This window comes from Mustela lutreola, chromosome 7 (assembly GCF_030435805.1).
Source record: "Mustela lutreola isolate mMusLut2 chromosome 7, mMusLut2.pri, whole genome shotgun sequence".
NCBI lineage: Eukaryota > Metazoa > Chordata > Mammalia > Carnivora > Mustelidae > Mustela > Mustela lutreola.
The window spans coordinates 49,760,848-49,783,794 of NC_081296.1; the positions used below are offsets into that span (position 1 = coordinate 49,760,848).

Genomic DNA, 22,947 nt, shown 5'->3' on the forward strand with positions numbered 1-22,947 from the left:
TGCTGTACCAGCTCTGAGATAGTACTGTTGTCACAGCACCAGACCTAGATCAAGTGCTTGTTTTAGGCAAGGATGTTTGGTGGTGATAGAAACCCATTCACCAATTTGATAAACAGGAAAGGTTTCTGTGTGTTTTGAAGATCTCCCAGGATGGGAAATGAAGAGCACTGGGGTTCATGGGAATTGGACTGAGCCCATCAAAGTGCTCTCTTGGGCTCCTAGTTCCTGTCTTGGGGTGTCCTTTATCCCCTTGATGGCCAGATGAACTTGTGAGGTCGTGATTGCCTGTTTGTCCTCTATGGCTACCCAGCCCCAGGTTTTCTGACTTCCTCATCTTCCAGCCTCCCAGCTAGAGTTCAACTGGGCTTAGAGTTACTGGGGAAAATCCCATTGGCCAAAACTGGCCCCTTTGAACTGAAGTCACAAGAGCACGAGGTCCCTGGCCTGACCACTGAAATGCTTCCTTAGAGTCAGAGCTCCAGCTCCACCCCCCCCCCCGCACCCCCCCTCCCCTGCAGCTTTGGTAGAGGCAAGAGGAGACCCATGGTAGTCCCAAGCTGCCCCCTTCAGGTTATACAGACCCAAAACAGGTCTCTTCCATGGCTCAAGCACTTACTAAACAATGAAGTGATTTATCCTTTTTCCCAACTTTTATCTCAGTGCTTTGAAATGAAATTTTCCTATAACCTGTCTTTCATTGTATGAATGAACCTTTCTGGATTGTGTTTCCCAGGGGTCTGGTGGGGGACCCTGGCCCCGTTGCTCAGCCCTTGGACTTGGAGGCCGGGTGAATTGCGTAACAGAGGCCGGATAGAGTCACAGCTTTGTCATTCCTGTGGGGAGGCCAAGTGCAGGGCAGCCCCACCAAGAGCAGCATTTCCAAAGATGGAGTGATGGAGCTTGGAGGCCTCCTTATCCCCTTCCTGCTGGCTGAGTGTGGGGACAGCAGCCCGGACCCCAGGGCCAGGACCCAGTGCGTGGCTGTGGACATAACCTGGGAGTGCTTCCCTGGACTAGCATGGCTTGTTCCAGAGAGGAAATACAATTTGCTCTTCCATTTGTACAAAATGTCCCTGCTTCCCACTCTTCTCCAGAGCAGGAAATGAAAAAGAAGTCCTCACTCTAAAACGAGAGAAGAAAAGAACTAGCTAGCCCGATTCTCGCACAGGACTGTTTGTCCCTGTGCCCCGCACTGTGGTTCATCAGACCCATGTGTTGTTTTTGAATGGCGGGAATAATAGGACTTACACCTAATCAAGGAAAAGAATTCCAAACAAAAGCTTGGGTGGGGTTTCCTGGGCAGGAGTGTGATATTGTAATAAATGGGAAACAGTTCTGCAGTCCAATCTCTGGTCTGATTATACAAATTATAGCAGGGGGCCCAGTTCTCCAAGGAATGTAACACACCCCACAGAGGCCCCTCCTCAGTGGGTGTGTCTGCATTTCCTCCAGTGCCCTCCTCAGCAGTTAATGCTTTTGCCAGAGGAGTCCAGAGCCTCCTGAGGAATAATTAGGATGCCTTCATTAGGGTCTCTGCTATGGGACCATTTTACAGGTGAGTTTGCCTTATGTTAAATCCCTTTAGGGAGTCCGGTGGCTAAATTCTCCTCTCTTTCCCTGCGTTACTGAACAAAGAGTGCATACAAGACTCTGATTATCTAATAACAATGGCCAACATTTCCAAGCACTAACGAGCCAGGCACTTGATCCGGACAGAATAGAGGAAAATGTTGGAATAAAAAGTCTCTTTGCTTGCAAAAGGGGACATCGATTTCTGTGACTGTGTCTGGAGGCCTGCTGCGCTCCTCTGTCTTCAGATCACCACTCCTTGTTCATGTTCTAGAATATTCCTGACCCCCGGGCTCAGCCTTGGTGAGCTGCTTGAGAGTTCCCTCGTGTGCCAGGTTCCCGTTCCTTCAGGAATGCTGTCTTTGTTAATCTCACTGGTGGCCCTTCCCCCCCTATACTCTTGCTTCTCAATCTTCAGAAGCAAACATTCTGTCCCTTGAGAAAGCTCCCCTGGCTTGTCCCTCCTGTCCTGAGCCCCCCAGTCTGTTACATGCCCCAGAGCAGCCTGGCTTACCTATTTTTTCTTCTTCTTTTTTAGTTTTTTAGTTCTTTTTTTTTTTTTTTTAAGATTTTATTTATTTATTCGACAGAGAGAGATCACAAGTAGACAGAGAGGCAGGTAGAGAGAGAGGAGGAAGCAGGCTCCCCGCTGAGCAGAGAGCCCGATGCGGGACTCGATCCCAGGACCCTGAGATCATGACCTGAGCCGAAGGCAGCGGCCTAACCCACTGAGCCACCCAGGCGCCCCAGTTTTTTAGTTCTTACTGATGAAGTTCTAGAACCTAGGTGAGGTTCGGTGGGCTGAGGTCCGGAGCCGATGACCAAGAAAGAATTCTTGAGACATCTTTGGTAAAAAATGGTGGTTTATTAAAGCACGGGGACAGGACCCGTGGCCAGGTAGAGCTGCTGCCCCGGGGTTGTGAAGGGTGGCAGGTTGTGTACCCTGCAGTTGGGGGAAGGTGAGGGGAAGGGAGGTTTCAACGGAGTTTTCACATGCTAAAGAGGGCCTGCAAGGTGCCAGGATGTCAGAGGCCTACCCAGGCCTTGCCCTTGCCCTTGCAACTTGATCAATGTTGTCTTTAGACCAGCCATAAACATTAAGATAGTTGGGAGACTTTTTGGTGGGATGTCACAATCCTTCTACCAATCGTCTTTGTTAATGAGATTTAGGACATTTGTAAGCCAAGGGAGACTCCTGTCTAGCAGGATTGTGAGCTCTGCAAGTTAACTATTTGCTTATTGTTCATGGCAGTCAGGGCTGCCTGAGGGATGCTACACATAGGGCTGAGGGGGAGCGGATGGAGAGGGGGTACAAGGCGCCAGCCTTTGCTTTGTCTTTAGCCAGCCTCATGCTCCCTCATCATTACCACCCACTGTCAGATGAAGGTTTTAGTACTTCTTCTTAAATCACCACTTCCTGGAGACCAAGGGCTGTCTTGGGTTCATCTTCATTCAAGTTGTTGATACCTGGCATATAGTAGGTGCCAGGTATCAGAATGGTTTGAAGCTATTTTCTCTTAGCACGTATGTTTGAGGTTTTTTGTTTTTTGTTTTTAAATCTGGAGCCAATTTATGGCCCATATCAGGTAAATATGTTGCTGTAATATTACAGGCTTGTCGGCTTGGGATCTAAGATTGTTTTTCTCTAAACCATTTTGGTTCGTCTTACCCCTATGTCTTGCTGTCTTATCTGATTAGCTGGATGCTGGCGGCAGAGTCATGAGACGGCAGGGCGAGGCTGAGATTGGCCTGACTCTGTGTCTAGGTTGTGACCCTCCTCTTTAATTTGGGATTTCTTAGAGCCACAGCAGGTCAGTGAAGATGGAATGCATTTAACAGAGGTGTGGTGCCTGGCCCGTGTGTCCCTCTGACTGCACCTTCTCACCATCCCTCCCACATTAGGCCCATTGGCCCTTGTCCCCCCTTGCTGTGCCTTAGCCGTGGTTTCTGTCAGCCTTTCAGAGTCCAGCCTACCTGCTCCCTTGGGAACCCTTCTGTGGTTCCGTGAGGATGTGTGTACCCCAGAGATATCACAACTAGAACCCCCGTGGTGGAACACTTTGGATGAACACCCCAGTGTGCATCCCATTTTATTTACCTCATTTGTTGGTAGGTCTCCCCTCTCCCATCACTGGGGCACTCATTCCACAGCGAAGCCCTGGCCTTATTTCTTTCCATATTTCCCAGTGCCTAGCTTGGGCCACACACGTCATTTCTACTTGGTGGGCCATTAAATGAATCCCTAGGCAACTTTTAATTAAAAACAACAAAAAACAATAAAAACAGAAAAAAAAACCCCAACAACAGGGTGCATCTCCTCAGTGGCAGTGTTTCAACTTCTGAAATTATTGCACATGTCCTGACATCGTCTAGGGTTGGAGCTTTAAGCAGTGCGAGTCCTAGTTTACCCGTGAGGGAGGGAGACTAAGAGGCTCAAACACTGTAGCCACACGTCTTGTATGAGTCAAGTTGGGGACAGACTTGGTCCTTTAGAGGCCTCGTCTGGGCTCTTCCCCGTATAGGATGCACCCCTGTAAACTTGATGAGAAACATTTGGTGGGTCAGCCAGCCCAGGTTTCTAGTTTCCACATGGGTTTGGGAGGCTGGTCTCACAGGGAACAGGAGGGGCCCTCAGAATCCTCCCTGGGCAGGTCCAAGTGGGCCTGTTCCTGTGGTGGTGGTGATGCTCGTTTCCATCTAGAAATGACCAAGATTTTCGACCTGGAAAAGGAATTTCTGTTGGCACTGTAGGTTAGACCCTCCTGCACTTTTATCCCTTGCAGATTTTATCACAGATCCTGCTTCTGGGTTGTTTCTCCGGAGCACATTAGTTTTATTGTGCTATGTAAAATGCAGCTTGCCTCCCACTGGCTAATACCTGCTCTGTGCAATGCTTACGGATACCCCCTTTGTTGCCTGTGCAAATAGCCCTAGGAGGGGAGAGAGGTGGTGGGGGGTGTGTGCTAATGCCTGTGTGTCCACTTGTTAGGGATTGAGGAGCCACAGCCCCACACTAGCTGTTAGGGAGTGCTGAGACCCTGTGGGTCTGCCTTGCTAACACTCAGGGCTTTCCAAACTTTCCACTGACTTGGCAGGGTGAGCCAAGTTCCTAACTAATTTGAGGAGCGTTAACAATACTCATTGGGTATAGAAAAGATTTCATGAGTTTCGAATAGTGGAAAGTTACCTCATTTAGAGAATTCTAGGGAAAATTTGAAAATAGGAAAGCATTTACATAATAAATTGTGCTGGATGACTGATGATGTCCCTAAAAGAGCTTTTTGAAACACGATCTGTGACATCATTGCCCAATAGCTGGTTTTTAGGGCATCTGTGCTAATGGATATTTAAGAGCAACAATTAACATAAAACTTAATGAAGTGCCTCTGATCAGTTGCTTGGTGGGGGTCACTGTCTGGCAACAGTTGGACCCTTAAATTCCTTGCATAGCCATGTTAATCTGAATGAATTGAAACTTGTTTGGATGACCCTCGTTTTGCTAGGCAGACCATTTAAACGTTGAATATGGGAGGGTTAGCCCACATAAAGGATCAGTGCACACTAAAACCGCTCTGCAGCTCAAATCTGCAAGAATCAGAATGTGTGCTGTGTGGGGCAGTCGTGGCCACCTTCACAGAAGAGCAGCGTGTGTTCTTCTGCCCACAAGAAGCTTAACATCCGCGGCAGAGACCAGACAAACTGGCTCTTGGCCCCAGCAGAGTCTCGTCCAGTCCCGGGCTTTGGAGTCAGCCAGCCCTTATTCTTTCCTGCCTGTAAGTGAGGGCGCTCCTTGACCTGCTTAAGCCCCAGTTCCCTTTGTGAAAGGAGAGTGATGACCAGAGCCTCTTCTCCAGGATATGGTGAGGGCAGGGGAGAGGACATGTACACGCTCTCAGGTGTCAGTGATCATTGCTGACCTGGTGTGGCTGTTGCTGTTAAGATGGCAAGGAAACAAGTAGAGATGCCAAATGTTTTATGAGGCCAGGCGTGCGTTCCTTGAAAACAGGTGGGAACAGATGACCCCTGGTAAGGTGTAAGAGAGCAGGAGGGGCAGGCTGCCAGGGAAAGGGTTAGCAAGGAGGCTACAGGTAATGAGATGTACAAGGCTTCTCTGTTCATCCCTTCAGCAAACACTGATGGAACCCTAGGATCTGCCAGAGACTTTGTTAGGCACCGGGTTTACCGGAGTGACTCATGGAAAGATGAAATCCCATGCCCTGTTGGAACCTCCTTCCCAGTGTGGGAGAGGAGGCGGGAAGCACACACACCTGCATGTGTAGAAGCACTGAGGGGGAGGGTGTGAGGCAGATGCTGGGAACATGAAGGAAGGAAAGGTGCCAGAAGGGGAGTGCACGGGGAAAAGAGAAGCGGCCCTGGAGGCTGAGGAGGGAGGACAGTGCCCATTAGCCAGGAGCCCTGTGCTAGTCACTCCGGAGGACTCAGCCACCATAGGAGTTGGTTGGTTGGTTTTACGTGAAGCTCATTTTTTCTCAACTCTAAATGCGATGCATGTTCATTTTAGAAAATGCACGAAAAATATAAAAGGTAAAAGAGAAGGAAAAACCCTTGGCTCCACTCCACTCGAGAGAAAACTGTGTTTTGACTGACTGCCTGTCTTGTTTTCCCTGATGGGATTGGTCGGTTTGTTTATTTTTTGGGTTGACACAGTTGGGGTCATGCTATAAGGACAATTTTGCTTTTGTTTTCTCCACTTCTTATGGAGCAAGCAGTTTCTCAGGTTCTCATAAACAGTATGTTTCTGGCCGTGTCATACCCAGTTGAGAAAATACAACAGCTTTAACTTCGCATCTTCTTTGGATCATAAAGTTGTGTTCAAGTTCTTCCTAGCATGAAGAATGAATGTTGAGCATCTTTATATTTGAAAGCACTTCTGCATCTAAGATTAGTCTGTGAGAATGGATCTCCCTACCTTGCTGTTACTGCTGATTTCAGGGACTTGGCATTGTAACGATGTCTGAAACACATTGTCAAAGTATTTCCCTTAGAGGTAGCACCTAGGGGGAAAGCTTGTAAACCTTTGAGTCTTAGAGATTCAGTGGAAACTGTTTGGGAGCGGGGGTGGGTGGATTTGGGCTGAAAGAGGTTGGAGTGGTTAACAGAGAATGCCTCCCCTGGGGTGGTGATATTTCTGACAAAGAGTGGCAGGATCTTGCTTGAATACTGTGAGCCTTTATAGGGGATCATAAACTCTGACAAGCCTCTGAGCTGGTTTGTAGAAGAGGACAGTTTGGTTTAAGAGCTCTGGAATTCCCTCTTGTCCTCTTTAGTTCTTACGATGTAACTGTTCAGATGACACTGTTGTCTGTTGAATTGAGTTCTCTGAGCCCTTGATGGAGGACATGAACATTTTTATATACCTAATTACTGTTGAATTAAACTTTGTAAGGGATTGGGGCCAAGAGAAAGAGGTCTGGTGGTGCCCAAGGCTAAGGCAAGGAATGGAGCTCTTACTGTAGGAGGACAGAGCTGGGGCAGGCCTGGTAGGGCTGGGTGTTGGAAGGGGAAGGGACAGACTTCATAGGGTGTAGGGAGGCCGCAGAGTTGGCTTGCAGTTACGGTATTGGTTCTTCCACTGACTGGCCAGGTGACTTGGGGGAGACTACCCAAGCCACTCTGTGCCTCAGTTTCCTCAGGAGTCAAGCCAACCAAGCCTTTTTCTTCTTAGGTGCTACATTAAGCAAGTGTTTTCAGGCCTATATATGTAAAGAGGGGACAATTTAAAGAAAATGCAGAGAAGAACGAAATCAAAACTCTAAGTAGTTCTCTTTTAATGTTGTTGAAAGCATCTAGTGTGCAGCCCTTGGGAGATCCTTAGTAATCAGCAGCAGAGGTGGTTCATGATGACAGTCTCTTATCAGAGGGCCCCCGAGGTGTTGGGATGGTTCTCACAGACCCCTGTGGAAGTGTTGTTTCTTCGGGTGGGGTTCTGCTCCATGCCAGACACAAACACTCTCTCTGTACCATGCTCCAGAGCTAGTTCTCTGGAAAAGACCCTTGACCCTCCAGGCTGAACACCTGTCCTCAAGTCCATTTCACTCGGCTCTTTAGGGACCGTGGGAAGGAGGATGTCCTTGTCCTAGGTGTCCTAGACTGGGCCGTTCTGAGATGCTGGGGTTGGACAAGCCTGGAATTAGACCAGGCGGTAGTTTCCTACAGCTGCCATAACACATTACCCCAAGCTGGGTGACTTAGGTGAGCCGGGGAGGGGGGGGACGGGACTCTTTCCTTTGCCTTTGTGAGTTGTTAGCTGAGACCCCTTATAATAAAAGACTAAAAAGAGGAAAACCAGTTTGTTGACCTGTATACCTCATGGACTTGGGAGAGATACACATAGGGTAAAAATGAGTAATTGGGAGAGGTGGTTGAGAATTCAGGCCTAAACGTGGTAAATAGGCAAAGGGAGGAGGATGTAGGCCTCTTGGGGAAGAATACGGGATTTTTAGGAAAGATGAACGGACTCTTTGAAGGATCGCTGAGTTTTTTTGAGTCAGAGTCTGGGGGTGGTGTTGACTTCTAGTCTCCTTTCTTGAATGTGTCAATATTCCTGCTTTGATAAAACTCCTGGGGAGGAGATTCACATGGGCTCCCCTTCTCCTTGTGTTCTCTTCTGGCCTTCACGAGGACACTTCCCATCGGATTTAGGACCTACTCGTGTAATCTAGGATGATCACTTCTCAATACCAATATGTAAATCTAGAACTTTCCCCAAATGTGGTCACAGTCACAGGCTTCAGGGATCATGGCATGGCCATATCTTTTTCAGAGGCCACTATTGAACCATTACAGGCTACAGGTTCGGTCTCTGTCCTTACGGGAGGGCCAAAGAGTCTGCTGTATCATTGTCCTCTGTACCCCAAAGTCATGGACACTTGGGGCTGGGCATCTCTGGCCTGACCTTTCTGGGTCTAAAGCCTCAACTCCTTTCTAGGAGAGGCCAAAAGATTGAGAAAGTTTCCTCTAGAGGCAGGAACATAAGCCCAAGCATTTGGCACCCAGGATTGCTAGGACATTAAGATTGCCATCTCAGGCACACTGTAGTGCCCACACTTTCCCGATGGGGTAGCATCTAGAATTCCTAGGCAAGGTTGTCACAGTCTTAAGCCAGAAATCCTTGCTGCTTATATAAGCAGGTGAAATTCACGATAGTTCTGCAGCTGTAGTTCATTTTTTGTGGTCAAGGGCAGTGGCTGTCAACTACAGAACTCTGTGGCACATGAGAAATCTGGTGAGTGTGAGGTTAGGTGCAGCTGAATTTCTGTTGCCCGAATTCCTTATGTAAACACACCACACAGGTGAATGCAAACAGTAGAGTTCAAATAAGAAGCTATTATTGATCATTGTGAGGGTCAGCTGTGAGTTATATTTCAGAGCTAACAAAAGAGCATCCCTCCAGGCTTTAGAGCTACACTTGATGGAACAGTAATCACGTGTGAGTGGCTTTTCCTTTCTGCTTTCTTCAAGTCCAAGCTCTGTTAAATTCTCTGGGGATTAATTGTTCTCTTTCTTCCTTCTTCCCGAACTTCCTTCTTCCTGTGGTTTCCCCCTTTTCTTTACTCTTCTCAAGACTTCAGTGCTATTGAAAATGTTAACAGGACTCCCCTGTTGATAGGAGCTTATTTGCAAAGTGATTTCAAAGTGGTTTCCATCCAAAACCTTAGGTGGTTTTTACAGATCTTCTTGGACCACACTTCTCCTTCACCTCCCATGGGGAAGGGTGCCAGACTATTCCTTGGCCCTCTTCCAAGTGTGTCAACAGCCAGTTGGTTTCTAGTTCACCAAGAGCAGAATAATCTTGGGTAAACATGGCCGTTGGAAAAAAGCAAATATTGGTCTTGGCAATTGTAGCCTCTCAAGTGTTTGGCTCCTCGTGTTAGTGGACAAAAGAGAGTTACACTAGAGAATGTGGCATCAAATATCACGTCTGGTTAAAGAATACTGATAGAAATATATAAAAGATTTGTAAAAGACCGTGTCAGTTCTTTATCTTTTTCTTTCCTTATCTCTCTTTGTCTCCCTGTCTCTTTCTCCCCCTCCCTGCCTCTCTGAACCAATTTGGAAATTCCTTTAACACTTAATTCTACTTGCTTAAGCCAGGACTTCTCAACTTGAGCTTACTGACCTTTTTTTGGTTGAGATCATTTTTTGTCCTGTCGGACTCTTCTGCATGTTGCAGCATATTGAACAATGGCCTTGGTCTCTAACCATCAGATGCCAGCCGTTGTGACAACCAAACACTTTTCCCAAACAATGCCAGCATTTCCCGAGGGCCGGTTGCCCATGGCTGAGAACCACTGGCTTAAGACCATTCTTCTGGAAATGGTAGCGTAAGATGTTTTGAGTTTGGTGATGGAAGGGTGTGTGTCTATAGGGAGGGGTGGTGGCTGGGTCGGTTGACTGTTACTAATTGAGGGCTGTTGGTGATTATCAAATCACCATTATGGGCTATTAACTTTTAGAGCAGGTCTTACCTATTTTTCTTCCCCCTGGATTTTTGCCATCTTTCTTGTGGTTTTAAAATGGGGATGCCAGTCACAGTGATAGTGCTCCAGAGATGGGCCTGACACTTCACCTTGGCATTGCTTGATTCCTCAACTGGGCAACAAAGCGTGACAAGAGTCTCTTGCCCCTCATGCCTGTGAGTCAGTCAGCCTTACTTCATGTCATCAGAGGGGAAAGTGCCAAATTTTGATGTCAGGGTGACACACTATTGGAGCAGGTGTAGTCCCCTGGACCTTCTCAGGCGTGATTGCATGTATGCACACCACCAAGTCTTGCTTCTTTAGAAAACTCAAACTGCTCCTTCCCAGTGGAACTGTTGCAGAAACTGCCTTTAAAGCCCAAAGCACCTTCCTTCACACTTCCAGAGTTTGTTGCAGAAATGTCATTGTCCTAACACAATTAGGTGAAACACAATGTACTATACCTTCCTGTGTCGCCTTCAATTTGTTTTTTTTAATTGGAAAGGGCGGACACCCGCAGAAGTAAGAAGAGCAGTGAGAGCCTCCAGGTACCTGTCACCCAGCTCCCGTGGTTAACACATGATCGATTTGGCTTTGTCTGTAATCCGTCCTGCTCCTCTCAGTTGTTTTGAAGTAAACCCTCCACCTAGCATTTCGACTGTGTGTGTACATGTGTATGTGTTTCTGTATGCAACTCTAAAAGTGGAGGTTCTTTTTGGAAGAGTAATTATTACCCCTAAAAAAGCATGAACCAGGGGCGCCTGGGTGGCTCAGTCATTAAGTGTCTGCCTTTGGCTCAGGTCATGATCCTGGGGTCCTGGGATCAAGCCCCGCATCGGGCTTCCTACTCAGCAGGAAGCCTGCTTCTCCCTCTCCCACTCCCCCTGCTTGTGTTCCCTCTGTCGCTGTGTCTCTCTGTCAAAAAAATAAATAAAATCTTTAAGAAAAATACACGAACCAGTTTTAAACCAAAAATTCCTTAATAGTAAATGTCTCTTCTATTTGGTGGAAAAGTTGCTCGGGTCTCTTACAGTCCACTTTTTCCCCTCTTTTTTGAATCACAACATCCCAGGGCAGGACAGGGACTGGGCTGCCCTTCATTCTCTTTGTGTCCCATGCTTTGAGGTGTGGGGATGCTGTAGCTCTTGCCTGGCACTTGGTAGGAACATAACAGGTACTTCTTTTCCTTCTAGTTCTGTAAGTTAGGTTCTTCCTTCTGGGTTCTTGGGCTTGACACGATGCACAGCCTTTGTCTCAAAAGAAATACTCTGGGTGGCTCAGTGGGTTAAGCCTCTGCCTTCGGCTCGGGTCATGATCTCGGGGTCCTGGGATCAAGTCCCATATCGGGCTCTCTGCTCAGTGGGGAGCCTGCTTCTCCCTCTCTCTCTGCCTGCTTGTGATCTCTCTCTGTCAAATAAATAAAATCTTAAAAAAAAAGAAATACTCAGTTGGCAGGGGCTTTCTGTTGTCTGGAGGCTTCTCCCCACATATGTGCCCTTAGGTGGGCTGCTGACAGCACCCCCTCCTAAATGAAACCTTTTTACCCACCTCTCTGCCAGACTTTTCACGCCAGAATATGTGGTACAAGCCAGAGGTCTCCAAATACATGAGAAGTAGTGTCTGCTCACTGTGTGTTCTGTCAGTGACCAAACTGTGCCCAAAAGCTGCTTCCCAGTACTTTTGTTCCAGCCGACTTTCCTGGCCCCATCCTTTCCTGCCCTGTGGGCCACCTGACTCCCTGCTGCCACCACACAGCTGCCCTCCCGACCACTCCTTCTGTCTGTCCACTCCTTCTGTGCCTTTCTGTCCTGGCCTGGTGGCTGCTCCTCAGCTGTGGGCGTCTCTCTGGCCAGCCCTGGCTTCTTCAGGAAGCTGCTCTGGGCCCTCCCCAGTCTCTCTCATTCTCTCTTTTTTCCCTCAAAGCCGTTATTTATTCTGTACAAGATTCCACCGCACATCAGCCATTTTTCTACTCTTGCTTACACGGCCCACAAGTGCACACCAGCCCTTTGGCTCAGGTTCACAAGGCTTCCCTGGGGAAGGGTGTCAGGCCAGTTAAGCCAGGGGTGGGGTGGGGTGTCCGTCTTTGATGCCTCCTTCTAGAGTGCTGGAAAGCTTCATGCTCTGAGGGGCAACGCTGGGCGCCGCTGTGTGGATGCACAGAGCTCCAAGCCTCGGTGCTGAACCGCTGTGCTCTCTGGGACAGCAGAGTTTTGTGCAAGTACTCAAGGGCAAGATCATGCCCATGGGATAGAATCCTCCAGCTGAGCCCATATGTCTCCCCACGTCCAGGCTGCAGCGCCCCTGCCCATGAACCCGTGAACATCCCAGCTCCGGAACGGACTCCTGACTGGCCCTCTGTTACCACCTTACCTTCCAGTTGTCACAACCCCACCCTGAGTGAGGTGTGGTTTGCCCAGAAATTGTGCCCCTTGACATTGTCTGCTCGCCCTGATGGCACCATATGCGCATGTCCTTTGCTTGCTCTTTGACCTCACTGAAACCTCCGTATTGGAACTCCCACGCGGTTAAGGCTCCCCGCTTTCACTTCCACCTTCCAGTAGGTCTTTTCTGCGGGACTCGAGCTCCCTGACGCCCTTGCCCTGAGCCCTGGTGAACAAAGGCCTCATGCCCACCTCTGGGGACCCATCAGGGACGTACATATTATGACCACCCCCTCTTCCCATGGGGTGTCCTTTTAGGGGCCTCTGGTCCGTGCATGCCTGGGTCCTTCTGGGCAGTATGCACCTTGGTTTAAGTCCCTTTACACTACCCCCTCCTCAGTACCCCCTTTTCAGAGCACATGCTCCTCCCATCTCTCATGGAAAACACAGGTCCCCGAGGTGCCACATGTCAGGCTTCCCTCCTCTGTCACGGCCAATGTCCAGGCTTGGGGAAGTGCTCCGGGTTGGAAGTGTCTTCCCCCTTCCCATCTCTCATAAGGTTCCCTTGCCCCAGGAATCCCCCTCCTCTTCTGGGCTGTGGCTTCTTTTCTTCAGTCTACAGCTTTCTGGAATTCCTGAATCTTTGAACAACAAAACCAACTCTCCCTTCACCCCTAGGGGTATTGCTTATTAACTCTCTGTACAGATGAGGACACTGAGGCTTGGAGGGGAAGTGGCTGCACAGGCTCCTAGATGGCTGCTGGCCCTAGGGAGGGAGCAGAGTTGCCTGGCTCTCTGCTCGGGTCCTCAGCCTTGGGTCCCAGCTGCCAGAGGGACGCAGCCTTGCTAGGAGCCCCTTCATTGGCTGAGCCAGGGCTAAGGAGCGAGTGCGGAGACCAAATGTAACTGAAGTGTCTGCTAGTCTGAGAGTCATTCCACACTTCGGCTGCTGGATGTCCTGATAGCTTCGGGAACCATCTGTCTTCCTGGCTCCATTGTGCCTTCTTCAGGGCTGCCTGTCCATTCTCCCGTTGATCAGAACACTCTGTACTCGCTTGGTGCTTAGGGATCAGCTCCTTGCCTACGAGTTCTTAGCTTTTAATCTCCACTTGGCTTTTAAAAAACACTTGAATTTCCACCCATGGGGAAAAAACACTTGACATTTGTGCTTCATTGAGGTGTAATCATTCCCCGTATGAGCTTGAGTTTGTATATAATTGGGTATTTCTGAAACTGGGACCCATCACCATGGGATTATAGCAGCACCATGTGGCTTCTCATCCGTGGCATTCTGTAACTGAAGAAGGAGGGCGTTGTCATTGTAGATGTGCAAATAGGACTGTGATACAGACCCTCATCTGAGCTAGGTCTCACAAGTTGTTCTGTTGGACTCACCCTCTCCTGAGTGGTAGTTTCTCTTCTCTAAAAACAGAGTCCCAGCTCCCTTTCCGCCTGTGCTTCCTTCTGCCCCCAGATCTTAACCGTGTAGACTGAGGTGACCAGAAAATTGGAGATTCTGGTGAGTTGGGTTTAGTGTTTCTGAAATGAAGGGTCAGTTATTCAATTTATAATTTGTTTTGGGCTGAGTTACTTCCGTAAAATGCAATAAAAATAAAATATTTGAAAAAAAAACAAAATATAAGCATTTTAAAATCACATTTAGCCAGTGTAAATTGTTGAATTGCTATAATAGCTTCCACATGTTTACTCTCCGTTTCTGTACTTCCTGCACACCAGTCACACACGGGTGGTGGGCAGACCACCATTTGAGTGCCATTGGGCTAGATAATGGAGGTTTTACTTAGTTCCTCTATTTCCTTGGAGTCATGGGAAAAACAGAAAAGACCCAACTTACTCTGATCCCTGCTGATGATTAGGAAAACATAACGGGGAAGCACCCTAAAGTCGACTGACCTTCAAGAGGTCAGGCATAGTGTCTGACTTCCCTTTAAAACAAAACAAAACTCAGGAGCACCTAGGTAGCTCAGTTAGTTAAGTGGTCAGTTCTTGGTTTCCGCTCAGGTTGTGATCTCGGGGTCCTGGGATTGAGCCCCATGTTGGGTTGAACATTTAGTGTGGAGTCTGTTTGGGATTCTCTCTTCCTCTCCCTCTGCCCCTCCTGCTCACTTGTGCACACTCTCTCTCTTTAAAATAAATAAAACTTAAAAATCAGTGTTCAGTACTTGGTTAAATCAGATGTTCATGCTTTCATTCACTGGAAACCGGTGAGTGGCTCTCCTCCTGGTTTATGTTGAATGCCCAGCCTTCCCTTGTCTTAGAGTAGAAATATGGGTCTGTATATTTTCTCAGCTGCATAGAGTGTAATTCTAATACCCAAGGTCATGATAGTTAGAAGAAATGTTATCATATTCTGATTGTGAGATTAAAAATATGGACTGGGAATTGCTTTTTAAATAGCATGGCATTTAAATGTTTTGATTCTCATTCTGAAGGGGTCTATCTGATGATTACGTGGTATTTTATGCTCAGGGTAGCTGTAATGGTCTTACTGGAACACTTAAATATTCAAGTCTTAATGGGAATTGTCAGGAATCATTAGGGGGAGTATACAAGATAATTAAAAACAAGTCCAAGTGAATTAACTTTAGCTTTGGGATGATGTTCAAATAACACTAGTGAGGCTGGGTTAACCTGAAACATATTTATGCCGTTATGAAAAGGAATTAGAAGAGAGAGAGAGAGAGAATGAGCACAAATAGGGGGAGCAGCAGAGGGAGAGGGAGAAGCAGGCCTCCCGCTGAGCAGGGAGCCCGATGTGGGGCTCGATTCCAGGACCCTGAAATCATGACCTGAACTGAAGGCAGACGTTTAACCCACTGAGCCTCCCAGGGACTCCCAAATTTTAGATTTTCTAATAGCCACATTTTAAAAAGGTGAAATTAAATAAATTTTATTTATTTAATTATTAATTTGATTATTTTGATTAACCCAGTACATCAAAATGTTCATATTTCAAATGACATAAAAATTATTAATGAAGTGTTTTATTCTTTGTAAGGAGTAAAGTCTTCGTAAGACTTTGTAAGTCTTCCAGCTCTCTGGACTTCCTGTCCCTGCACACGTTGGTACAGAGAATGTGCACGTTCAGTGCTCCCCAGCTCTGTTGCTAGCCTCATGTGGGGTAATACAGATCCGGAGAATCAAAGTCCACTGTGAGCTACGTGGCTTACACAATGCCCTGAGTAGTTTGTATTTGAATTATGAGTTGATCCAAAATAATTTTTTTAATGATTTCAGTTACCTTAGAGGGTACCACAGTGTACCCTCTAGGGAGTCCTCCTTCCCCAAAGGCCTCTGGCCACCTGCATTAGTGTTTTTTAACAGCTCAGTTCTGTGGGGAGACTGGTCATCTCATCGCAGGGCAGGGAGGAAGCAGGAAAATTGCTTTTACTGATTCCATAAGGATAGAGACAAGAGACTCCAGCAGGATTCTACTCTGCATATATGTACATACTTTTTTTAAATTTCAGGAGATTGAGGAAGAAATAGATTGGAAAGGTCTTTGGTTTTTTGTTTGTTTTTGTTTTTTATTATTTTATTTATTTATTTTTTAAAGATTTTTTTGACAGACAGATCACAAGTAGGCAGAGAGGCAGGCAGAGAGAGAGGAGGAGGAAGCAGGCTCCCTGCTGAGCAGAGAGCCCGATGTGGGGCTTGATCCCAGGACCCTGAGATCAGACCCAAGCCAAAGGCAGAGGCTTTATTTAACCCACTGAGCTGCCCAGGTGCCCCATTCTTTTTTTGTTCCTTAAATATAAGCATCCTATTGAAGAAACTTGCTTCTAGAGAAGACTTCGATACTAGAATATGTATTTGTTCTTTTTCACAAAGAGCAAATAGAGGCTAAGTTACTCTGGTTAGTGAAGCCATTGCTGGAAATGACAGAGTCATTACAAAAGTCAAAAGTCCTAGTGATGCCCCAGCAGATGACCTGGAGCCTCAGAGACCTCACATCCTGAGTTTCCTCCTCCGGAGGAGGGCTCTCTGAGTAGAGAGCCGGGGGCGGGGCAGGGCGGGGATGTGTGTGATGTGGGCTGTCGCGCCCACACTCAGCCAGCCAGCTCCTCCGCTGCCAGGAATCCTACCTTAGGCCTGCTGAGTCCCTGTTAGGTCATCTGTCTTGCTGTGTGCAGCAGGGAACGGGATGACTGCAACTTGGATAAGCTTAACTTGATAAATTTTTTTGAAGTGACAACTTTATTCATTTTCTCATGAAAAATACCAGTTTTATAAAACTGTGAGGATGGAATGCTATGGTATTTGGAATTTGCCTCAAATGAATGGCCAGGGAGGATGATTAGCACAGAGAGGGCAGAGGCTCTGGGTGAAATGACTGCCCGTGAGTTGGGAACCATGGAATCAGAGGGATGTCGACTTAGGGGTTCATTAAAATACTCCCTTTATTTCATGGGTGTTTGAGCTTTCTAGCAGGAACTCTTTAGTATTTATATGGTGTTTGATGTTGTAAAGAAAAGATCTGAAACTCCATTGCTCAGAAATAACTGTACTTAATTTGAAACCATTATTTTAAAACATATTATAATTCCCAATGGCAAAAATGCCCTGAAAGGAAAGCTGTGGGTCCTTGTTTTCTTTTGTTTTAATGATTTTATTTTTAAGTAATCTCTACACACGTGGTGGGGCTTGAACTTACAACCCTGAGGTCAACAGTTGCATGCCCCACCGACTGAGACAGCCAAGCTCCCTGTGAGTCTTCTTTCTTGCTATTACAGATTTTAAGCTAAATTACAGAGCCAGAAGGTCACACATGTTAAGAAGAAAGTTGGTATTTGTTACTGGCATGTTTGCCCCGGCTTTATGCTTCTGCAGCCCTTGAGTTGGCTTGTGAGGGATGTTCTCTTCTCTGCCTTTTGCACGGGGGTGAGGTGAGGCTCAGAGGACCCACACTGCCCATGTTGAGTCCGCAGGAGTATAAGGGAACCAGGGTCCCCCTGGCCCTGGGCAACCCAGCGCGGGGCTCTGCACTGAGCATGGGAGTGTATCTTACCTGTCATAGTCCTAGAACCCTGTAGAACCTGTATTAGAATGAATGCAACATGATACAATGAATTGTATCAGATTACACAGAGAAATCTGCAAGATTGAGAGAACAGCAAGGGTAGGGGGAACCTACTAATAGGTGAGGAGTCATTGGCCAGTTGAGGAAAGATAAGAGGGACTTAATTTATTGAAAAATATATCAGGTGGCAATTTATGAACACCCAAGTGCACATACTAAGAGCTGTTTGGGCAGCAAAAATGCTTTTGAAAGATGAAGTTTGAGGGATACAATAGCTCCTAATCAGAGCCAAGTGATGATAGGTTCTTACTTAGAAAAAGTAAGTGTCCCTGACTTTCACTTTGTGTGAACCTGAGTAGCTACTTTGTACTTGATGAGCCAGACCATCCCTCCCAAATGATCTGATGCTCTTGTTTGCGGTCCTTATTTTACATTGCCCAGAGACTGATGAAATTTCACAGTGTACCTTGATTCCTGCATTGCTTTTATGTTGTCCTATGTTGGCTCACGGCACTCAGAATGCCATGCTTGGGGGGCTGGAGGAATGAGCCCTTCTGCGGGTTCATGGGTGCTCAGCACGTCTCCTAAAGAGGTTGACCGTTCCTTCTGCTGGCTGCAGCCTTGTGATATTCAATTCCAGTTGATGAGTTTTCCACTGCTGAGGAAAGCCAGATGGCTTCCCATTTGAGGAAGTTACATTTTCTCTTCGTGTCCTTTAGCTGAGTTGTTACACTCTAGAAGCTGTTCTTAAGGTGCTGGCATGGGGGAATAGCCCTCAAATTATAGGCCGAGGTGGCAGTGGGACTAAAAGTAGGGAGGTTACAACTGCTTCGGGTCCGTTCTAGCAGGTTAGAATGCTCCTGGGTAGCCGCTGCTCAACCTCACTACTCAGATACCGACAGGTCACATAGTGGTGGCTCCTGATTTTTCATCACTGTTTCTGATACCCAGCCCCCCTTGTCTCACCCTTGATCTGTCCCTGGGCTCCTCCCTACAGGGGTGAGGCCCCTGGAGGGATTTCCCTGGCTTTGGTGCTTCTGGAGGCATATGGAGAGCCAACACCTCACCTTCCTTTCTTGCTTTAAAAAAAAAAAAAAAAGTTTTTTAATTTTAATTTTTTTCATGGATTTTTTTTTTTAGAGCACTTTTAGGTTTGCAGCAAATGGAGCAGAAAGTATGCAGAGTTTGCATATGCCTGCTCTCCACACACACACACAGCCTCCCCAGCTACCAGCAGCCCTTACCAAAGGGTCCGTTTGCTAGAATCAATGAACCCGTGTGGACACATCAGAATCACCCAAAGCCCATACTTCACGGTCGGGTTCACTGTTGCCCATCACCCGTGGTGTACATTCCGTGAGCGCTGACGAATGTACAATGACGTGTATCCTCTATTACAGTATCATACAGAGCGGGTTCACAGCCCTAAAAACTCTGCTCCATCTCTTCATGCCTCCCTCTCCCCAGTCGCTGGCCACCATTGGTCTTTGATTGTCTCCATAGTTGTACCTTTTCTGGATTGTCCTATGGTTGGAGTCCTATAGTATGTAGCCTTTTCACGTCAGCTTTCCATCTAGTAACAGACATTTAAGATTCCTCCAAGTCCTCTTGACAAGTCCAGGCTTGACCGTTCATTTCCTTTGAGTGCCAGTAATGTGACACTGTACGGTTGTCCCTTCGTGGTATCTTCACCACAGCTTTTTGCCCCACCTTTCTAAGACATGCTGGGAGAGTCGATGGTGACATTTGCCTCTTCTCGTATGTCCAGTTCCACTGTTAGTACTCGGCATGGCTTCGTGCTCGCCCACAGAGTCAAGCTGGAGTGACTGAGAAGACAGGTTTGCTTTAGGGGTGGAGGGATAGGATCATAGCTTGTAGAGGGTTATTTTTTGGTCCTGTTCTCTAATCGCTGAAGCTCCTAAAACTTTTGTTTGCTTGTGGGATAGGAAAGAGGGAATAAATACTAAATAGTGTAGTTCCCTAATTGACACTAAGCCAAACAGGAGAGAAACTTCCTAAAGGTTTGTGGCGGAAGAGTGAGTCTTCAGCCAATCCCTGGATTAAAAAAGGGAAAGGGGCTTTAACTGGGACCTTGACTTAGAGGTACAGGGGTGGAGCGTGATCACAGAATAAGGTAGCCCCTTCTCTTCTGTACATGTATGCACACTCACACATACCCAGACACACACACACTCTGACACCTGACGCCGGCCTGACTGTGTAGCTGTACCCCAGCCTTTTTTTTTTTTTTTTTAAAGATTTTATTTATTTATTTGACAGAGAGAGATCACAAGTAGGCAGAGAGGCAGGCAGAGAGAGAGAGAGGAGGAAGCAGGCTCCCCGCTGAGCGGAGAGCCTGATGCGGGACTCGATCCCACGACCCTGAGATCATGACCTGAGCCGAAGGCAGTGGCTTAACCCACTGAGCCACCCAGGCGCCCTGTACCCCAGCCTTTTAAAGCTCCCCCCCAATCCAGTGTCTTGGAGTTACTGCGTGAAAGAGAGTTACTAATCATACAATCATACATCATACATCATACAATCATATAATCATAATCATACAATCATACATATATATATTGGAGTTACTAATCATACAAGATTATATATATATATATCTCCCCGCTGAGCAGAGAGCCTGTTGTGGGGCTTAGTCCCAGGACCCTGAGATCATGACCTGAGCCAAAGGCAGAGGCTTAATCCACTGAATCACCCAGGTGCCCCTCATACAAGATATTTTGATATATGAGTCCTTGATGTGTTAGGAACTGTGCTCTAGCCGAGGCTAGGACTATGGGGGAAGCCACAGCCCCTGCTTCCAAGAACTCACAATCTAGTGATCACATCTAACTAGATGATTTCAATGTGACATGGTTAAGCACAGAGGAGAGCTGTGGTTGATGAATTCCCCCCAGACTAGGTGGAACTTGATGGGAAGGCAGATGAAGAGTGGTGTGGGGAGCACATTTTAGGCATGGGAGACTAGAGGCCAAAGGCCACCTCAGGGTAAGCAGTTTAGAGGGTGAAGGGTTCGAGTTTCAGGTTCTGAGTTTCAGTACAAGTAAGGTGGGAAGTGAAGAAGTGAGTCCTCAAGGTTCCTGCAACCTGGGAGCTGAGGACACAACTCGAATGCTTGTCCCAGCTGGTGTAGTCTGGGGCTGGGGGAGAGCTGGCATGCAGGGAGTATGCAGGACTGCCATTAAGAGGTGGGAGCACAGCCCAGCTAAGATTGGGAGCTACCCATAGGAACACCCTGGCCACGACCAGCTCTCTAGCAGACATGTGAGCTGGGAATAGTCTCATGAACTTGAGTTTTGGGGTGACCAAGGAGGAACTAGAGCAGAATTGCCCTGTTCTTTCCTTCCCTCATCCTTAAAGGAAAAAACACAGTTGTTAGAAATTTTTCTAAAATGCCTTTGACTGATGTTGTCATAGTGAATTGAGTTTGGAAAAATGTTGAACTTATTTGTTCATTTGAAGGTGTTGTAGCGTCTTGTAAATATTATGTTCAGAGCCTTGAAATTAATAACATAGGATATTTCTTGATATCTGTACTCCCTGCTCAGTTGCTTTTTTTTTTTTTTTTTTTTTCAGCAAATTGGTGATAAAAGCTTTTTGGTGTATGATTGCAGACTTCTGAAAGATAAATGTGTTTGTTCTTCCTTTCCCCAAAGGAGACTCTCTTCATAGCTCTGATTAATTGGAATTCCTAGTCATTTGAATGGTAGTTAATTGGGCTTTTATTGAGAACAATTGGCTGTAACCATATACTGAATACAGTAGTCTAGAGACCAAAATTTTCCTTCTGACCCAAAAGCCATAAGGAAAAACATAGTTTTTGAGGGGGGTGCAGGAGATGATGGTAGAAATGAAATGAGGGAAAATAAAACATTTTGAGAAAAAGAAATAGGAAATTTGAGCATTTTATTTTTATTTTTTTAAGATTTTATTTATTTACTTGACAGACAGAGATCACAAGTAGGCAGAGAGGCAGGTAGCGAGAGAGGGTGGATGCAGGCTCCCTGCTGAGCAGAGAGCTTGATGTAGGGCTCCATCCGATCCCAGGACCCTGGAATCATGACCTGAGCTGAAGGCAGAGGTTTAACCCACTGAGCCACCCAGGTGCCCTGAAATTTGAGCATTTTAGAGTCAGTCTAAAATAGAGAAACCTGTACAGTACATATTTCGGCTAGTTGATAAAATGGTGAGTTAATGATACATGAGCTCTCTTACTGCTCCCATCGCATAGTCCACTATTGGTGGGGCACCTTTGAGCCTATGCTGCTGAGGGGCTGCACCAAAGGCAGTTGTTGTTCCCATGAACTTCACATCCTAGTTACTCCTATTATTAATTTGGAGTGATTCTAAGTATCTGTGCATTTGTGAGAGGAGAGGAGCAGGGGATTACAGAACAAGAAGGAATTCAAGGCATTTATCAAGTTTTTCTATGTGGTTTGAGTGTAGAGAGGGAGTGAGGCAACTTGTGTAATCCTAGCACCTCTCCAGTCTTCGTGGTAAACACGTGTTTCCCCGTGCTCTGCCATAACGCTGTTTGCATGATTAACTGATCCTTTAGGGGGCATTGTGCTTGGTACAATTGTAAATGTAGTAGGGCAGAGTAAGCCTTCAATCATCATTTGCATAAAAATCTAATTATAACTTTTTCCTGTCATGTGAGGCGTTTGTCCCAGGACATAGACTCCAGGAGTAAGGGAGTCTGGGTACAAATAAGGTTGGAGCTACTCATTCACAATCAATATTAGCACTTCAAAGGGTCCAAAATGTTCTACGTTGGAGAAACTCTTTAGTGTTGTTTAAACCAGCCTTTCCCCCATTGATACTGAGAATCTTTTTTTCTGTGTAACAGTCGTGACTTCCTAGTTTGCTAGAATGCTGCTTTGAGAGGAATACAAAGAGATTTCTGGAGCTTTTCTCTTTGCCCAGCATAGAGCAAGGTAGCTTATCATTTCTCGTCTCTGATGGCCTTGTTGGATATTGATGCTTTGAGCTTGTGTTATGTTGAGGTTTTGTTTTGTTTTGTTTTAAGATTTTATTTGTTTACTTGACAGAGAAAGAGAAGTTGAGTTTCTTTTGACCCCAGCACCCAGCCTTGAGCTGGAAAGTCAGCAGGGAGGAGGCCATGAAAACAGAACTGGACATTTCCCTTCAGAGTCTGATGCCTTCTGACAGCAGAGCTGGACTCTATAAACATTGAGGTGTCTTCGCATGGTTTCAGGTAAAAAGCAGGAGAAATCCTTGGCAAGTGGTAGGTGTTGCAGGACATGGGGAGAATTTTATTTTCAGAATTTCTCTTGACTCTTTGCCTCTTCCTGTCTATATTTTAGGGATCCTGAAGAGCTCCTTGGTTTATTTGCTTCTAGAATTTTGGTTTGAAGAATTAGTAATAACATGTGTACAATGTTAAGTGCTGACTTCAAGCTCAAAGTAACACAGTTGACTTAAAAACGACGCT

The 22,947-nt window shown here is 46.6% G+C and overlaps 1 protein-coding gene across 4 annotated transcripts in view; it reads left to right on the plus strand.

Moving 5' to 3' along the window:
* Positions 1 to 22,947, plus strand: part of TLN2 (talin 2) — a 424,752-nt gene that overhangs the window by 142,810 nt on the left and 258,995 nt on the right. Inside the window, exon 1 of one of the 4 annotated variants that reach the window (XM_059180688.1) lies at positions 1,446 to 1,555. The exons of the other annotated variants lie outside the window; for them this stretch is intronic. The gene's annotated coding sequence lies outside the window, so the exon portion shown is untranslated. Of the gene's footprint in view, positions 1 to 1,445; positions 1,556 to 22,947 lie in introns of those variants that run through there. 4 annotated transcript variants of the gene reach the window in all.